Below are 18,592 nucleotides of genomic sequence, written 5' to 3'. Positions count from 1 at the left end.
GTCTATGGAAACATAGACGCGTGAGATGCCCTAAGGGTGGTTCCAAGGGATGTCATGCCTTCTGCAGATCCAAACAAAAAACCCGATAAGTACATAAACACAACTGGACACTAATACCCTTAAAAGATGAAAGAGAAGTAATTGTATTTTAGTTCTTTCTGTGTTTGTGTTGTAAAATAATCTTGTTTGTCTTTTTTGGCGCAGAAGCGCAAGTTCTTGTAATTTTGAAGTAGTTTGTAGAAGTAGAATTTTGTATGTACATTGTGTGTAAATAAAGGGTGGTGGAGGGAAGAAAATGTGGATATAGCACAGTAGTGGTTTCCTAGGCAGTAGAGCCCGGCCCACCTCCCCGTGGTTAGGGACGGGCAACGCTCCTGGCATCCCGGAGCGGGTAAGAGGCCGGTATGTAATCACCGAATGTAATGTATATTGTGAAGTATGTAAACACACTACTTGTAACAAACGTAGTATTGTTTAGATTAACAACCCACTTTAGTAACCAAGATAGTGGGTCTTTGTATGTTAAACAATAAACTGTAAAAAAAAAAAAAAGTCCGTCGACACCAGGTGACTTATTCAAAGCACCTTTGTTGATTGTTTCGTGGACTTCGTCACGCGTAATGGGCTCCATCAGCTCGTCCGCTTCGTCGCAGGTGAGGGTGCGAGTTACGGGTGGTGACACAGACTCCTCAGAGTGGTTATTGGTAGTCTCCTCCTGGTACATTGTGCGGTAGTGGTCGACAAAGGCGCTGAGGATTTCGGCCTGGCAAGTGACGTGCTAGCCGCACCAGGTGTTGATCTCGGTGATGAGTCGTTGTCGTCGATGTTTCCTATCGGAGGCGATATGATGCATGGTGGGATGTTCTTGTTTCGCTAAATCTTGACATCGGGTTCGCACCATAGCGCCCTGCAGTTTACGGCCTGTCAACGTTACAATTTGCGCCTTAATCCTGCTGCGTTCCCTCTGGGTGTCGGGGGTGGGCGGTTGGGCGTCCAGGTCGCGGAGAACGGCGTAGAAGTAGTTGGTAGTGTGGTAGTGTACCGGCACCACGTAGCAACTTCCTTTCCATACTGAATCAAAGTACGTCGAATGGCAGGTTTGGCACATGCCAGCCACCAGGCCAAGGTCGTGCAGTACTTAGGTAAGTGACGTTCACAGGTGGCCCATGTCTCGATAACATGTTGAAGACATTCGGGATCATGAAGATGGGACGTGTGTAGCTTCCACGGTGCACGACTACGCCAGACCACTTGCTTGGGGATGAGAACGTTGCAGATGTAGGCACAGTGGTCCGAAAAGGCCAAGGGCCAAAGTTCTGCACCTTTGACTGCAGGTGTGAGTTCCCGAGAGAAGTAAATCCTATCAAGGCGGCTCGCGGAGTGACTCGTCTCCGTGCCGAACTTCCCAAGTGTCGCGGAGCAACAGATCTCGGACGACAAGACGCAGTTCTTGACAGGTGTTGAAGTGGGGCACTTGATCTTTATGGTGCAAGACACAATTGAAATCACCCCCAAGCCACTAAAGGTCGCAGCGTCCAAGAAACAAAGGAGCGATTTCTTCTGAATAGAAGAGTGCCCTGTCGCGTCTGCGGGTGGAGCCTGACGGAGCGTAAATGTTGAGAATACGCGTTCCCATGACGGTGACGGCCATGCCTCTGGCGATGTAAGGTATGTGATACCGGCGGCCACTAGAATGCCTTCTCGGGCGTAGATGGCTACGCCGCGTCCCAGGTGGTCAGCAGGAGAAGGATAAGTGTTACATCCCGCGACGTTTGGAAGTGTGGCCAAGTGTACTTCCTGTAGTAGTGCGATGTCGACGTCCGACGCCCATATCATCTCTCGCAGCAGTTGAAGTTTCACGGGTGAGCTAATGGTGTTGGTGTTGATCGTCGCTATTCGGCAGGTTTGGAGCCGTACCCCGCCGTGGAGGGGAACTCCACCGGCGGAGGATGAAGAGGGGCGAGGCAACGGCGAGTCGTGCCGTACGCCACCTGACGACGTTATCAGCGGCGTAACGATGCTTCCGTCTGGGGTAACTCTGTCCCCAGCGTGTGGTCCGGGTCCTCATCGACGTCCTCACTCCACATCATTGAAGGCGCTGTCGTTGTGATGGTCGTACGTTCCACTTCGGTCGTAGGGGCGGAGGACGTCTCGGCGGCAGTCGCAACGGTGGAGTCCATTGGTTCAGGAGCACCTCGGCGAGCCAGTAGAGTAGGCATCGACACAGCCTCAGTCGGCGTCATGTTGTCGTCATTCGTATCGTCGTGCAGGTTCTCCGAGGCCTCCTAGGGTCGGACGGCCTCTGGAGCATCAGGGGGAGGTGATCCGTCTCGTTCCGAGACCGTACGGCGCCTCCTCTTGCGCCTCTTATGTGAACGTTGTTTGCGGGTACGTCCGTCGGTATCGGAAGGGAGTCGCGTCGCTCTGGGAGGAAGGCCGTCGCGGGAACGTCAAATGAAGGGGCGTCCATATGATCAAGCGGGTGGGGGTCGGAAGTCGTCGCTGTTGGTAGTGGCGCCGGAGTAGCGGCAGGCTGTGAGCGCGACGTGGTGGCCCCGGCGGAATCCGTAGCACCTGGAAGGGTTACCGGTACATGTTCCGATGGGCGGCGATCGGTGGGAGGAGAAGAGAGCGCCGATGCGTAGGTGATTGGCAAAACCGTCGTCGGAGCCGGAGGTGCCAAGGTAGCGGCTGGCCGTTGGGTGATTCGTCGATGAAGACACTCAGATCTGAGGTGGCCTTCTTTGCCGCACCCGGTACAGGTCTTGGGTTGGCCGTCGTATATGACAACCGCGCGACACCCGCTAATTTGCAGGTAAGATGGCACGTGGCGATGGAGATCGATGGTGATATGCCGTACACCGTTAAAAACGGGGTACGTTTGGTACTGCGCCCAGCGTTCGGCAGTGTGGCCATGTAGAGTGCCATAGGGGCGGAAAGCCGCGATAACGTCTTCCGCCGGGAGTTCGAAAACTCGTATGGTGCGCATTCCTAAGCCTGCGTGGTCGACAGTGACCGCTCCGACATTGCCGTCGGCGTGGCAAAAGCGTAATCCATGGTTGGTGTCACGAAGTGTTCATTCACATACCGCGTCATTGGCGACTTTGACGTACACCGTACTGCTTAATATGGACGAATGGATGCCCAAGATGTCGAAAGCTGGGATCTTAGCATCGTCGCGTAGGAAGCGTTCCACTTCCAAGGCCTTTGGTCGTGCGTAGTCGTTGCAGAAGTTGAATCGTAATGTTGATTTCCTAAAACGGTTGGCCATGGTTCTAGTGCACGTAAGCGACACGTAAGTGACGGCCGCTGAAATGTAAACAACAGTGAGCGCGCGCGCTCCACAGGCGGAAACAACAACACGTCCGCACTGCACGGCGGCGTAAGCCGGACTGACCACTCAGCTACTGGGTGCGGACGTCAGTGAGCTGCGGCTGTGTGATACGCCAGCGGCAGAAGATGCTCGCCCCCTTTTGAGGTAGAGTGCGGAGCATACATCCCAGCACTCTCGTTGACGGTCTCTCACGTGTTTAGGATATGCGACTGTGTGGTCCAGAGTGTCAAATGCTGTGATGAGTAGCCCTTGGTCAGCCATCACGGATCGTCCGAAAGTGCAGCAGACGTTCGTGAATCAACCAGCGGGCTGCGTGAATACGACAGGCCTTTATGGTGTAGGTATGACAGATCGCAGGTCATTTGCAAATGACTGTCAGTGGAGAGGGCTCAGCTGCACACAAGTCCTCTCCTCAACCATCATGTCTTAGCAGACTGCCACAGCGAACCATTCTAGTAGTTTGCATCAGGTTGACTGCGTCTCGGTGTTGAAGTCAGAAAGCGGGTAGTAGGCAGAGCAGCACTGAGAAGCTTGTAGTGATTTCACTGAAACCCAATAGACCGGCATTCTCTCTTGTTCTAACGACACAGACTGGATCGTGTCATGACACGATGTGTCTTTAAGCTCCGAAAACCTCATTACTTAAGGAGCCGAGCGTACCCCTATGACTTGAGTCCACGACTGCATTTTCTCTCGTTTATTTGTCTTGTCAGCGTTCCTTACCTCGCTTTGTTTATTCAAGAATCAGTCTGGGTCGCCGAGCTCGGATCTTTCTGCAACGTTTAACTACCGCGGTGGCACTCTGGTGCTGGGTGTCACTTCATACTGCCCTATTACATAGCTTTGCGGCGTTTGCGCTTTCCTTAGATTCGCTTGGACGATGTATGATCATTCTTGCCTCGTGTTCTGTCTTCCGCTTCATCAGTGGTATTCGTATGGCATTCCGACCGGCCCAGTGACCCTGAGCTGGCCCCCTCGCCCCTGAGATCACCGGGTAGAACTTTAAAAAATTACCAAAATTATTCTGCGGAGTAAAATGCCTCAATATTGTTTACAACAAATGGACTGAATAACGGCATACACAAAGTTCGAGAACTGACACAGCAGATCAGCCTCATCGACATTTTTCGAGCTAAAAATTTCTAGGTGTGTGCTGAGAGTCATCCCAAAATATAAGGCCGAACGAGGTGATAGAACGAATGTAAGCAAAGGATGCGTGCATTGGTGTTTCACTGTCAGAAACAATGGAGATCATTCTTATGATGAAGACTGCAGCATTCAGTTTCAGCACCAGATGCTATACATGACACTTCCAAGAAAGTTTCTCATCTACCACTAGTCCTAAAATTTTGATATGGTCGTTTTCACTTACAGTTTTATCCCGTTGGGACAATAAAATTTCGCTAATACAAGTGTTCCATGTCAGAAAGTGTATACACTGTGTTTTCTTTTTTTATCCTAAGCAATAATCTATTCTCCAAAGCTACAAGGTTTGGTTACTGACTATCTATTGACTATATCACTTAAATTACGTTCCGTGTCTTTCACAGTCTTGGAATCGAGCAAACAACTTTCTCAGGCCATCTTCCACGCATTCTGCCAGTTACATTTTCCATTCAGTCTGTTTCCAGATCCACTTGTTTGTCTTTCTGTTTCGACTAGCAATTCTAGTTATTCGTTGATTAATCCTAAGTTTTTGAATATTTTCACACTACAAGTCACATCTTGGACTGCTGTGAGTCATAGCTGCTAATGTTGATTGATTGCAAATTTTCCGTTTCAGACATGGATTGGAAACACTGTTGAGTTTACCCCAAGCACTCTGCGTTTTCTTTAGTGCTCTGTTTGGTTCAAATGGCTCTGAGCACTATGGGACTTAACATCTGAGGTCATCAGTCCCCTAGAACTTACAACTACTTAAACCTAACTAACCTAAGGACATCACACACATCCGTGCCCGAGGCAGGATTCGAACCTGCGACCGTAGCAGTCGCGCGGTTCCAGACTGAAGCGCCTAGAACCGCTCGGACACAGCTAGTGCTCTGTTTATTTACTTGATTTATGTTAATCCTATTGTCTGCAAATGGCATAATAAAATAGCTCCTTAACAGCTTCTATGATTTAATTCCTAATTTGTGCAGTAGTCTTTTCGGTAGGTTGATTACACATTACTTTATGTTTTTTTGTGGTTTGTTTTCAGGTCTTCATTCTATGTTGCTGTATTAAATACTATTATCTTCCCTAGAAGGAAAAAATATAATGTTTTCACCATAATTTAAGTTGTTTAGTTATGTTCTATCAATAGACGTTCCCTTTTCTTTTCTGAGACTGGCCAGGAAAATTTCCTTTCGGGTTTGTTAGAATAGATTTGGCGATGCAAAATCTCCTTGCGTGTCTCCTCTTTCCATTCCAGATAAAGTCAAATTGAAGGTACAGGACTGATGTAAGTATTCTGTGGTGTTTTGACTTTAGTTGACCAAATCTGTCCTTTCGCAAGCGCTGTTAGTGCAGATCATATTAGAACTGAGGCGACAGCTGTCTCAAGATATAAATCCCACCGAAGTGCTGGTTCATTCTCATTGCTCCTTTCTATAACTTCGTTCACGACTTGAATACATACGGTAACGTAGTACAATGATGAGAAAAATTCGCAACACCAAAAAATAATTAATGTAGAGTAAGGAATTTTCTGGAATACAGTTGTGTGGGTAACATATTTATGTGATTAACCTGAAATATCATAGGTTAATTAAGCACGAGGTAAGCCGTTTGTAAATGTGAAATACTGCTACACTAATAACCGGTGTAACATCCAGAATAATGAATGTAAGCACGTAAATGTGCATGCATTGTGTTCTACAGGTGCAGGACGTCAGTTTGTGGTATGGAGTTCCATTCCTGTTGCACTAGGTCGGCCAATACACAGATGGTTAATGTTGTATGTCGATGACCCTTTAGTTGTCATCCTATGTCCCATTTGTGCTAGACTGGAGACAAATCTGGAGGATGAGCAGGTCAAGGCAAGATGCTGGCACTTCTTTTTTTTTTTTTTTTTTTTTTTTTTGTTTACTCGTCAAGTTCCGTAGGACCAAATTGAGGATCAAATCTCCAAGGTCATGGAACGTGTCAGTACATGAAATTACAACATAAACGTAACAACAGATAAAAATAACTGTTCATGAGCACTAAAAAAGTCATTCCATAAATTTAAGTAAACACTATCAGCAATACAATAAAAATCAGCTTAATTTTTCAAGGAACTCCTCGACAGAATAGAAGGAGTGACCCATGAGGCAACTCTTCAGTTTCAATTTGGAAGCGCGCGGATTACTGGTAAGATTTTTGAATTCGAGTGGCAGCTTATTGAAAATGAATGCAGCAGTATACTGCACACCTTTTTGCACAAGAGTTAAGGAAGTCCGATCCAAATGCTGTTCAGTTTCTGTCGAGTATTAACCGAGTGAATTCTGCTTATTCTTGGGAATAAACTAAGATTGGAACAAGAAACGACAATAAGGAATATACGTATTGAGAGACCAATGTCAAAAGCCCAGACTCGTGAACAGAGGTCGACAAGAGGTTCGTGAACTAACACCACTTATTGCCTGAACCGCCCGTTTCATAGCCAAAGATATCCTTTTAGAATGAAAAGAGTTACCCCAAAATATAATACAATACAACAATAGCGAATGAAAATAAGCAAAGTAGACTAATTTTCATGTCGAACGATCACTCACTTCTGATTCCGTTCGAATAGCAAAAATGGCAGCATTAAGTCTTTGAACAAGATACGGAACGTGGGCTTTCCACGACAGCTTACTATCTATCTGAACGTCTAGAAATTTGAACTGTTCAGTTTCACTAATCATATGCCCATTCTGTGAAATTAAAACGTCAGGTTTTGTTGAATTGTGTGTTAGAAACTGTAAAAACTGAGTCTCTCTGTGATTTAGCGTTAGTTTATTTTCGACAGCCATGAACTGAGGTCATGTACTGCACTATTTGAAACCGAGCCAATGTTGCACACAACATCCTTTACTACCAAGCTGGTGTTATCAGTAGGGCATGTTGTGTTACAACAGCGGTATGTGGACGAGAGTTATCCTGTTGGAAAACACCCCCTGGAATACTCTTACTGAATGGCAGCACAACAGCTCGAATCACCAGGCTGACGTACAAATTTGCAGTCAGGGTGCATGAGATAACCACGAGATAGTGCCAGCCGTCACACGAAATCGCATCCCAGACCATAACTTCAGATGTAGGTCGAGTGTTCTAGCACGCAGACAACTTAGCTACAGGCCCTTAACTGACCTCCTTATAATCAACACACGTCCATGACTCGTACCAAGGCATAATCAGCTTTCATCAGAAAACACAACAGACCTCCATCCTGCCCTCCAATAATATCTCGTTTGACCCAACTTAAGCCGCATATAGCGACGGTTTGGGGTCAGTGGGATGCGCGCTACAGGGCGTCTGGCTCAGAGACCTTCAAGTAACAGATTTGCAGCAGTTCGTTGTGTCTACATCTACATCTACATTTATACTCCGCAAGCCACCCAACGGTGTGTGGAGGAGGGCACTTTACGTGCCACTGTCATTACCTCCCTTTCCTGTTCCAGTCGCGTATGGTTCGCGGGAAGAACGACTGCCGGAAAGCCTCCGTGCGCGCTCGAATTTCTCTAATTTTACATTCGTGGTCTCCTCGGGAGGTATAAGTAGCGGGAAGCAATATATTCCATACCTCATCCAGAAACGCACCCTCTCGAAACCTGGACAGCAAGCTACACCGCGATGCAGAGCGCCTCTCTTGCAGAGTCTGCCACTTGAGTTTGCTAAACATCTCCGTAACGCTATCACGCTTACCAAATAACCCTGTGACTAAAAGCGCCGCTCTTCTTTGGCTCTTCTCTATCACCTCTGTCAACCCGACCTGGTAAGGATCCCACACTGATGAGCAATACTCAAGTATAGGTCGAACGAGTGTTTTGTAAGCCCCCTCCTTTGTTGATGGACTACATTTTCTAAGGGCTCTCCCAATGAATCTCAACCTGACACCCGCCATACCAACAATTAATTTTGTATGATAATTCCACTTCAAATCGTCCAGCACGCATACTCCCAGATATTTTACTGAAGTAACTGCTACCAGTGTTTCTTCCGCTATCATATAATCATACAATAAAGGATCCTTCTTTCTATGTATTCGCAATACATTACATCTGTCTATGTTAAAGGTCAGTTGCCACTCCCTGCACCAAGTGCCTATCCGCTGCAGATCTTCCTGCATTTCACTACAATTTTCTAATGCTGCAACTTCTCTGTCCCATGGAACTTCCGACGCTATCTACAAGGTCATTTATATATATTGTGAAAAGCAATGGTCCCATAACACTCCCCTGTGGCACGCCAGAGGTTACTTTAACGTCTGTAGAAGTCTCTCCATTGAGAACAACATGCTGTGTTCTGTTTGCTAAAAACTCTTCAATCCAGCCACACAGCTGGTCTGATATTCCGTAGGCTCTTACTTCGTTTATCAGGCGACAGTGCGTAACTGTATCGAACGCCTTCCGGAAGTTAAGGAAAATGGCACCTACCTGGGAGCCTGTATCTATTATTTTCTGGGTCTCATGAACAAATAAAGCGAGTTGGGTCTCCCACGATCGCTGTTTCCGGAATCCATGTTGATTCCTACAGAGTAGATTCTGGGTTTCCAGAAACGACATGATACGCGAGCAGAAAACATGTTCTAAAATTCTACAACAGATCGATGTCAGAGATATAGGCCTATAGTTTTGCGCATCTGCTCCACGACCCTTCTTGAAGACTGTGACTACCTGTGCTCTTTTCCAATCATTTGAAACCTTCAGTTCCTGTAGAGTCTTGCGGTACACGGCTGTTAGAAGGGGGCAAGCTCCTTCGCGTACTCTGTGTAAAATCGAATTGGTATCCCATCAGGTCCAGTGGACTTTCCTCTGTTGAGTGATTCCAGCTGCTTTTCTATTCCTTGGACACTTATTTCGATGTCAGCCATTTTTTCCTTTGTGCGAGGATTTAGAGAAGGAACTGAAGTGCGGTCTTCCTCTGTGAAACAGCTTTGAAAAAAGGTGTTTAGTATTTCAGCTTTACGCGTGTCATCCTCTGTTTCCATGCCATCATCATCCCGGAGTGTCTGGACATGCTGTTTCGAGACAGTTACTGATTTAACGTAAGACCAGAACTTCCTAGGATCTTCTGTCAAGTCGGTACATAGAATTGTACTTTCGAATTCACTGAACGCTTCACGCATAGCCTTCCTTACGCTAACTTTTACATCGTTTAGCTTCTGTTTGTCTGAGAGGTTTTGGCTGCGTTTAAATTTGCAGTGAAGCTCTCTTTGCTTTCGCAGTAGTTTCCTAACTTTGTAGTTGAACCACGGTGGGTTTTTCCCGTCCCTCAAAGTTTTACTCGGCACGTATCTGTCTAAAACGCATTTTACGATTGCCTTGAGCTTTTTCCATAAACACTCAACATCGTCAGTGTCGGAATAGAAAATTTTCGTTTTGATCTGTTAGGTAGTCTGAAATCTGCCTTCTATTACTCTTGCTAAACAGATAAACCTTCCTCCCTTTTTTTATATTCCTATTAACTTCCATATTCAGAGATGCTGCAACGGCCTTATGATCACTGATTCCCTGTCCTGCACTTACAGAGTCGAAAAGTTCGGGTCTGTTTGTTATCAGTAGGTCCAAGATGTTATCTCCACGAGTCGGTTCTCTGTTTAATTGCTCGAGGTAATTTTCGGATAGTGCACTCAATATAATGTCACTCGATGCTCTGTCCCTACCACCCATCCTAAACATCTGAGTGTCCCAGTCTATATCTGGTAAATTGAAATTTCCACCTAAGACTATAACATGCTGTGAAAATTTATGTGAAATGTATTCCAGATTTTCTCTCAGTTGTTCTGCCACTAATGCTGCTGAATCAGGAGGTCGGTAAAGGGAGCCAATTATTAACCTAGCTCGGTTGTTGAGTATAACCTCCACCCATAATAATTCACAGGAAGTATTCACTACTATTTCACTATAGGATAAACTACTACTAACACCGACAAACACGCCACCACCGGTTGCATGCAATCTACCCTTTCTAAACATCGTCTGTGCCCTTCTAAAAATTTCGACAGAATTTATCTCTGGCTTCAGCCAGCTTTCCGTACCTATAACGATTTCAGCTTCGGTGCTTTCAATCAGCGCTTGAAGTTCCGGTACTTTACCAACGCAACTTTGACAGTTTACAATTACAATACCGATTGCTGATTGGTCCCCGCATGTACTGACTTTGCCCCGCACCCTTTGAGGCTGTTGCCCTTTCTATACTTGCCCGAGGCCATCTAACCTAAAAAAACCGCCCAGTCCACGCCACACAGCCCCTGCTACCCGTGTAGCCGACTCCTGGGTATATTGGACTCCTGACATATACAGCGGAACCCAAAACCCTACCACCCTATGACGCAAATCGAGGAATCTGCAGCCCACACGGTGGCAGAACCGTCTCAGCCTCTGATTCAGACCCTCCACTCGGCTCTGTTCCAAAGGTCTGCAGTCAGTCCTGTCGACGATGTCGCAGGTGGTTAGCTCTGCTTTCATCCCGCTAGTGAGACTGGCAATCTTCACCAAATCAGATAGCCGCCGGAAGCCAGAGAGGATTTCCTCCGATCCATAGTGACACATCATTGGTGCCGGCATGAGCGACCACCTGCAGATGGGTGCACCCTGTACCCTTCATGACATCCGGAAGGACCCTTTCCACATCTGGAATGACTCCCCCCGGTATGCACATGGAGTGCACATTGGTTTTCTTCCCCTCTCTTGCTGCCATATCCCTAAGGGGCCCCATTACGCGCCAGACGTTGGAGCTCCCAACTACCAGTAAGCCCACCCTCTGCGACCGCCCGGATCTTGCAGACTGAGGGGCAACCTCTGGAAAAGGACAAGCAGCCATGTCCGGCCGAAGATCAGTATCAGCCGGAGACAGAGCCTGAAAGTGGTTCGTCAGACAAACTGGAGAGGACTTCCGTTCAGCCTCCGGAATATCTTTCGCACCCTGCCACAACTCGAGATGACCTCCCACTCTACCACAGGTGAGGGGTCAGCCTCAATGTGGGCAGTATCCCGGGCAGCCACAGTCGTAGTCCGGTCGGGGGATGTGTGGGACGAGCTGGCTGTCCCCGACAACCCCCCGTCCGGACCCCCACAGTGATGCCCACTGGCAACAGCCTCAAACTGTGTGACCGAAGCCAACACTGCCTGAAGCTGGGAGCGAAGGGATGCCAACTCAGCCTGCATCCGAACACAGCAGTAGCAGTCCCTGTCCATACTAAATACTGTTGTGCAAAGAACGTCTGAACTAATCTACAGAGAGCACAAACAATTTGACACAAAATTTAAACGGTTATTAAAATACAAGATTGCCTAGTAAGTGCAGTAATGCTGCTACTTGCGCACTGCTGACAGACTGCTCGGCGGCAGAAGGAGACAACGTGATTTTACACTATTCAGGTACTAAAACGCGAGGCTACAACTCTCAAATACTATAATACGCCCGAAATTTGTGAATTAAACAATGCAAGTACCCAAAAAACGCAAAGAAATTAAGAATTAAACTATGTAACAAATAAGTGAGCTAAGAGTATACGACTTGCTGCTGACAGCTGCTTATCCAACGGCAGCAGGGAGCACCGTGGTACAAACTGCAACTCAAATTGCTGCTACAGCTGCCGAACGATGCGCTAGAGCCGTACGCCGAACACGGTCTTCCCTCCCGATAGTGCTACGTGTCCTTCCTTTTTGCGACCATACATTCTTGTGACCACCGTCATGTACAGTGGCTACATTGCTGCGAAGTCTTCCTGCAGTATTATAGAAGAAACATCCAACTTCTTGAAGCCCTACTGTACGATCTCATTCAAACTTAGTGGGGTGATGATAATGGAATCTTGTAACCTTAAAGGCATTCTGAACCAAAAATATCTACATGTCGATCATTCAGGTACCTGCAGTGCTATTGTCACTGCGATCTCTCACTCCAGAGTCACCGACAAAAGGTAACTGCAAAGGCCAGTATGATGTTGTTTCAGTGACTACAAATTCGAGTCAAAGTAGCATTATGATATCAGTTTTCCCTATGAAGTTCCCACCGCCCTGCCTTGGATACATGCACTGTTTCGATTAGGAAAGTGCCATAAAGCCGTCCCCTCGTGAAGCTAGCCTGCTCTTAACTGTGACTGGTCTTTGCTATTCGGGGTACTGGCACTAGGGCAGAGTTGACATCTAAATTGTTCCCACACGTATTCTCTTGGGGGCAGATCCGAGGGTTTTGTTCGCCATGGGAATACCTCATCATCACACAGACATTTGACAGAGACAGACGCTTTGTGTAGACAGGCAGTAACCTACTGAAAAATGTTACCACGATACTGTTACTTGGGAGGTAACACATGAGGATACAGGATGTCCGTGACGTACCATTTGGCTGTCGTAGTTCCCTCAGACATTACCAGCCATATCCAGAAGTCATACTGGAAGGAACCCCACATCGCGACGCCAGGAGTAACACCTCTGTGCCTCTCCAAAGTTCTGGATGGTCGAGAACTCTCCCCAGTTCGCCTTCATACTCACCGAAGATGCTCATTCAGGGCCGTGTAGAATGGCGATACATCGCTTAACACAGTACGGCGTCATTCATCAGCAGTCCATTCTTCCTGATCGTAACAGCACTCCAAACCCAGCTGACTGTGTTGTAGTGTTAACGGCAGCTGACACACTGGGTGGTAATTTCGCAGCCCGGTTGCCGCTAGTCTCCGACCAAAGATGGGGGATGCTATACATTGTTTCTCGGATGGCAGGCGTAGATGGGAAGCGGGCACAGTGTGCTCGGTGCATAGTATGGCTATTTCCTCTTGTGGTCTTCAGATGTGGTTGCCAGAACCTTGACAACAAGTATGCCACACGTCTCCATGAATTCAAACATCGGGTCAGTGTCACATCCGAATGTTCCACAAATCCGGATATCGAGTGACTCGACCGGCAGGGAATGGACACCCACAATGAGGATCCTTTCAAGCTCTGCCAGGAGTTGATAACACGTTCTCTCATAACTACAAGGTTTCTCCGCGTCCTTCATAGTGATCAAGCAACATATCACACTGTTCACACCCCTTGTATTCAGTACCCTGCTTGCTAACAACACTAAACGCAAACAGCGCTAATGCATCTGGTGGCCATTCTAGCTGCCGGGGAGAGTAGCAACTGTAATCATTTCCATACCTTCTGACGGTCTATACGTGGAGGTAGTTACATTAACAGCCGACCATGTTGTTACATACGAATTTTCATATTTCTGAGTCTAATATTTATCGCCTTCAATTTTTCGTAAAAAACAAGTTTTGATCAAATTTTGCTCGGATCAAGTTGAGACTTGTAACTTTTGATTGGGAAATACACTTCCATATACACCTCCATATTTTGATCAATTTTTAGCTTTCTAGTTGTATTAACTAGTGCCACCTATTTTTTTCTTAAGTTCGATAATTTGTGTAACATATTCATTTGATCATTCTGAGAGCTTACATTGTTAACATTAATATACTAAAGCACACACTGACGAAGTGTGGAAAAGTTATTTTAATGTCGCTCTTAGATTATGGTGCAATCCTTTGTGTGTTGAGCACAGGCGTGTTATGACGACGCGGAGCTGGTAATAGTGAATTGGAGTAACCCCGGCACACTCACTCATCTCTGTACCTCTTAAAATGATACAGCGCTGGTTCCGCCTCAACGGGCAGACCACAAGTAGGCAAAAAGATGTTGGTCGTCCACGTATCATCACAGAACATGGAGTTCGAAACCTTATCCATTCTGAAAAGTAGTACACGCGGCGATCTCTGACAGAGGACAATTCTAATGTAGACACATGTTTCAGACCACACGTTCAGCGCACATTGTCTGACACGGGGCTCTGCAATGAAAGATCTGTAGGCATTCCCGTGATTGCAAGAGGACCAAAGGTTGCAATCAAAGGCTTCACGACAATCGTGGAATACGTGAACATTATTACGGGCCAGCGGCATTCCTTCGTCCTATGTGTCTTCCTCCAGCTGATGGCATCTTCCAACAGAATAACTCTCTATGTCATAAGACCAGACAGTGGTTTGAGGTGGTTTGAGTGAACTCGCGTTTGAATTAATAGCGTGGCAGTACTGAGCATATTCTTACTGAGTATTTTATGGCGAGCATAAACTTTTACTAAAGACAACCACTGAATGTCGTGTGCAGAAGTAATTGGCCGATCATTGACTATGTTACAAATAATTGGTTTCGGAATTTGGGAAGGTAAAATTTCTGGCTGTTTTAGGTATGGTGATAACTGTGAGCAGAAACTTTAGTAATTTTCGTAAATGTGGGCTGATGATCTTGCTTAACGATAATTTTTTTTTTATTTGCAATGGTTAGCTACATCTTCCAGCTATTTCTCTACACAGTCGCTACTTAGACATCTGTCGTAGCGTAGTACCAAATTTTCAATTCCCTCATTATAGAAGACCGCCGCCATTGTTTTTCGATAATTTTCTACCCTGAACTGCAGCTCGTTGTCTGTGTCAAAATATTGTCTTCATAGTCAGCGGTTCATCTGACCAGAGGTGAACGTCAGGGGTAGGCAATTACGGGCTGTATTGTGGGTGAGCAAACATTTCCCATCGAAAACGCTGCAGAAGCATCTTCATTGCCCCTGTAGAGTGCGGCCGAGAACTGTCGTGTAGAACGAACCACATGACATGCATGTTATGTGGATTGCATAGCTTCAGGTGAAATCTTTCGCCAGGCCCTCATACTAGGTAGGAGACGCTAATTTCTAGCCATCTTTACGTTCTCACTGTGATCTCAGAACTGAAAAGAGTGACATGATGCGATCGACGGCGGTACTAGACACAGTGCCCAAAGCATCTGTCCAAAGCTTCATCAGATTTTTCACTGTATTTTCCATTTCGCAACTTACTTTCCGAATAACCCTCGTACATAGTAGCACATCAACAAGATGAATTTGCTTCAGTTTGTGAATTTTTATATTGAAAACTGTGTTTTAAGATCGAGCAAATGTCTATGTACACGAGCACAGTTTGATCTTATTAACAAAGGAATAATGATGATGTAACCACTGGAGTGTAAACATTGAAATCTATGATACATATCAAGGTTAAACTCTAAAATGAAAATACATATATATGTGAAAAGGTTTTTCCCCATAATATTTATCCAGGCCTCTTCTACCTACTCTGCAATTCTACACATTCCAGTATGGCAAATTCGAAAGGAGATATCCAAAAAACAATATGTTTAAGACTGTGGCAGACTCCACGGTTAAAATGTTAGTGCATTTAAGACACATCTCTATACACGGGGAAAACTCACTTTATCAAGTTCTGACAGAAACAAAATTGGCTCTGAGCACTATGGGACTTAATTTCTGAGGTCATCAGTCCCCTAGAACTTCGAACTACTTAAACCAAACTAACCTAAGGACATCACACGCATCCATGCCCTAGGCAGGATTCGAGCCTGCGACCGTGGCGGTCGCGCGGTTCCAGACTGTAGCGCCTAGAACCGCTCGGCCACCGCGGCCGGCGCTCTGACAGAAAATACACGTATGTTCAACCTGAATCAACATGTCCCACTGTATTTACATTTCACATATCACTCTTCACTCACACTGCAATGGGTCGTGATGTGAGCAAAGTCTCGAGGAGACGACTTGGAGGATTACCATACTAGGGAGAAATTTGCTGCATCGCGGTGGGGACGGCTCTTGGATTCGGAATGACATTACCTCCGTCTCCCGCACCCACCTTCCCACATCTTCACGCCCCAGCGCGCCTCATATACCAAGCTGGAAGTGACGATCTCGGATAGAAACATCTTAATGTGTCGATATGGACTGCAAGTGGAGACACGAGTGACATGGTTCTGTTTTCCTGCACAAAAATGATCATGGAAGCTCTTCTTCTCGACTTTCGATTCATGTTTTGAGTCCATCAGTGAGTGAACCATCCGTACTCTTCTCTAACCGTAGCATTACACAGGTACTGTCTCTTCTTGTAAAAGGACAAGTGCCGTTATGATCCTGCGCAAAGTACACAGGCCTCATTCGTGTCACCAATACAACTCAGTGCCGCGTAATTTTGCATATCCTTGCCTCCAAAACTCAGTCTAATATTGTCTCTGTAGGGAGTTGAAGAAAATCTGTTAGATACCTCAGTTAATGCTGCTTCCTGAAATTTTGGAGGCAGGCTGTCACAATATAATTTGCGTCTACCTTAACATTTTCATGACGCTCTTCTGTGAGTCCAAATAATCTGTGAACGTCCGTGCTACCTTTCTCTGCGTACGTTCTGTATCCCTTGTTAGTCTTTCTCGGAATGTGTCCCACTCAGTTGAGCAGTATTTTCAAATGGGACACACAATTAATTTGTTAACTAGTATCCTTTGTAGAATGACTGCATTTTCCCAGTATTCTCCCAACGAATCAAAGTCTACCATGTGGTCCACCCACGACTAAGCCTATGTGGCCACTCCATTACATATCTATACATCCACGTATTTATACGAGTTAAGTAATCACAGTTGTAAATCACTGGCATGTAGTCTCTGGATACGATAGTTTTTTTTTTCGTTTTGTGGAATGCGCAATTTTCCAGTTCTGTACATTTATAGCGAGTTGCCAGTTTTCGTACAACTTTGAAATCTTATCAAAATCTGATTAAAAGTTTATAGTGAGGCCTACAGACAATCGTTCTTCCCATCCGTTAGAGGAACAGCAAAGGGGGAGAAATGCTAGTGTTATCGGAGATACCCTCCGTCACACACCGCAAGCTCACGTGTGGCAGATGAAAGGAAGAAAGCGGCGAGGTGTGGATTGCCAGATGAAAGCGTCGGAGCATGTAGTGAAGGTCGGAGTGTTTTACGAGCTGGACGGAAGTCGAGGCGTGTCGCTGACATGAAAGGGAAGGCTGCGAGCTCCAGCCGCAGCTGCGCGCAGCGTCCCGTGCACGCCGCATCCTTTATCCCGGTTCCGCAGAAAAAACTACGCTCCGCCGGGAATGACTTTTTTTGAAGCAGGAAGATCGACGCGCTTAAGCAATGGTACGTGCAGAAGCAAAATGAAGATGGCCATAGCGCAGACACCGCCGCGTAGAGATCTGAGAAGAGTATTTCCAGAGGTAAGCGCCTATTTTTATTTGCAGTACATCGAGACACGGCTCTCAGACCACCCCGTTACGTATAAAAACTGTACTTGCAAGAACAGAAAACTGAAAATGGTGTCCTCCAAATACATTGGGACCTTCTATAGTCTGTTTCTTATTGAGAGCGCCAGCAATCTCCATTGTAATTGTCTTCAGGCTCCTGCACGCTGCTAAGCATGGTCCACGTCTTCAATAATGTCGCCTCGGCAATACCAAGGTCTGCTGAGGGGACGTTGTAGAACACATCACCCATACTTCCCTGTGTAAATGAGTCTGAAGAGAATTACAATTGAGACTGCTGGTTCTCACAATACAAAAACAGATCGTAGGAGGTCCCAGTGTATTTAGATGATGTCATTTTGGAGGTTCTTCTAATAATTTCCGGGTATGCAGCCGGATCCCGTCGACATTCTGCCACAGGCGTCAAGCTGCCACCACCCAGCACAAACAGCCGGCGTTCTCAGTACCTTAATACATCGAGCGCATGTAATATCGGACGATGAAAACCTCCACGCAGAATTAGAACACTTGGAGAAGGTTTTTAAAGAGAATGGCTACACTTCACGCCAAATAAGAAAGGCCATGCGCAACTGTCATAACAAGAAGCAGCGCACTGAGGACGCTGATGACGACTTTAAATCAACTGCGTTTCTTCCATACGCCGGGAATGTGTCGTCGAAAATAGGCCGATTACTGAAGAAGAATAAAATCAAGGTTATCTTCCGTCCACCAGCAAAGAACCGGGCCCTGGTTGGATCCGTTAAAGACGATTTACAACTGAAGAAAGCAGGCGTCTACAAAATTCCCTGTGAATGTGGCTCTGCATATATTGGCCAGACGACAAGAACTGTCCATGAACGATGTACAGAACATGAAAGATACACCCGTCTGCGGCAACCGTCAAAATCGGCAGTAGCAGAGCACTGTATTTCATTGGGACATTCAATGGAATACAATGGAACAAAAATTTTAGC

The sequence above is a fragment of the Schistocerca gregaria genome, chromosome X (genome assembly GCF_023897955.1).
Source record: "Schistocerca gregaria isolate iqSchGreg1 chromosome X, iqSchGreg1.2, whole genome shotgun sequence".
NCBI classification, from domain to species: domain Eukaryota; kingdom Metazoa; phylum Arthropoda; class Insecta; order Orthoptera; family Acrididae; genus Schistocerca; species Schistocerca gregaria.
The sequence above is the reverse complement of the archived record's forward strand: the minus strand, read 5'-3'. Positions refer to the sequence as shown.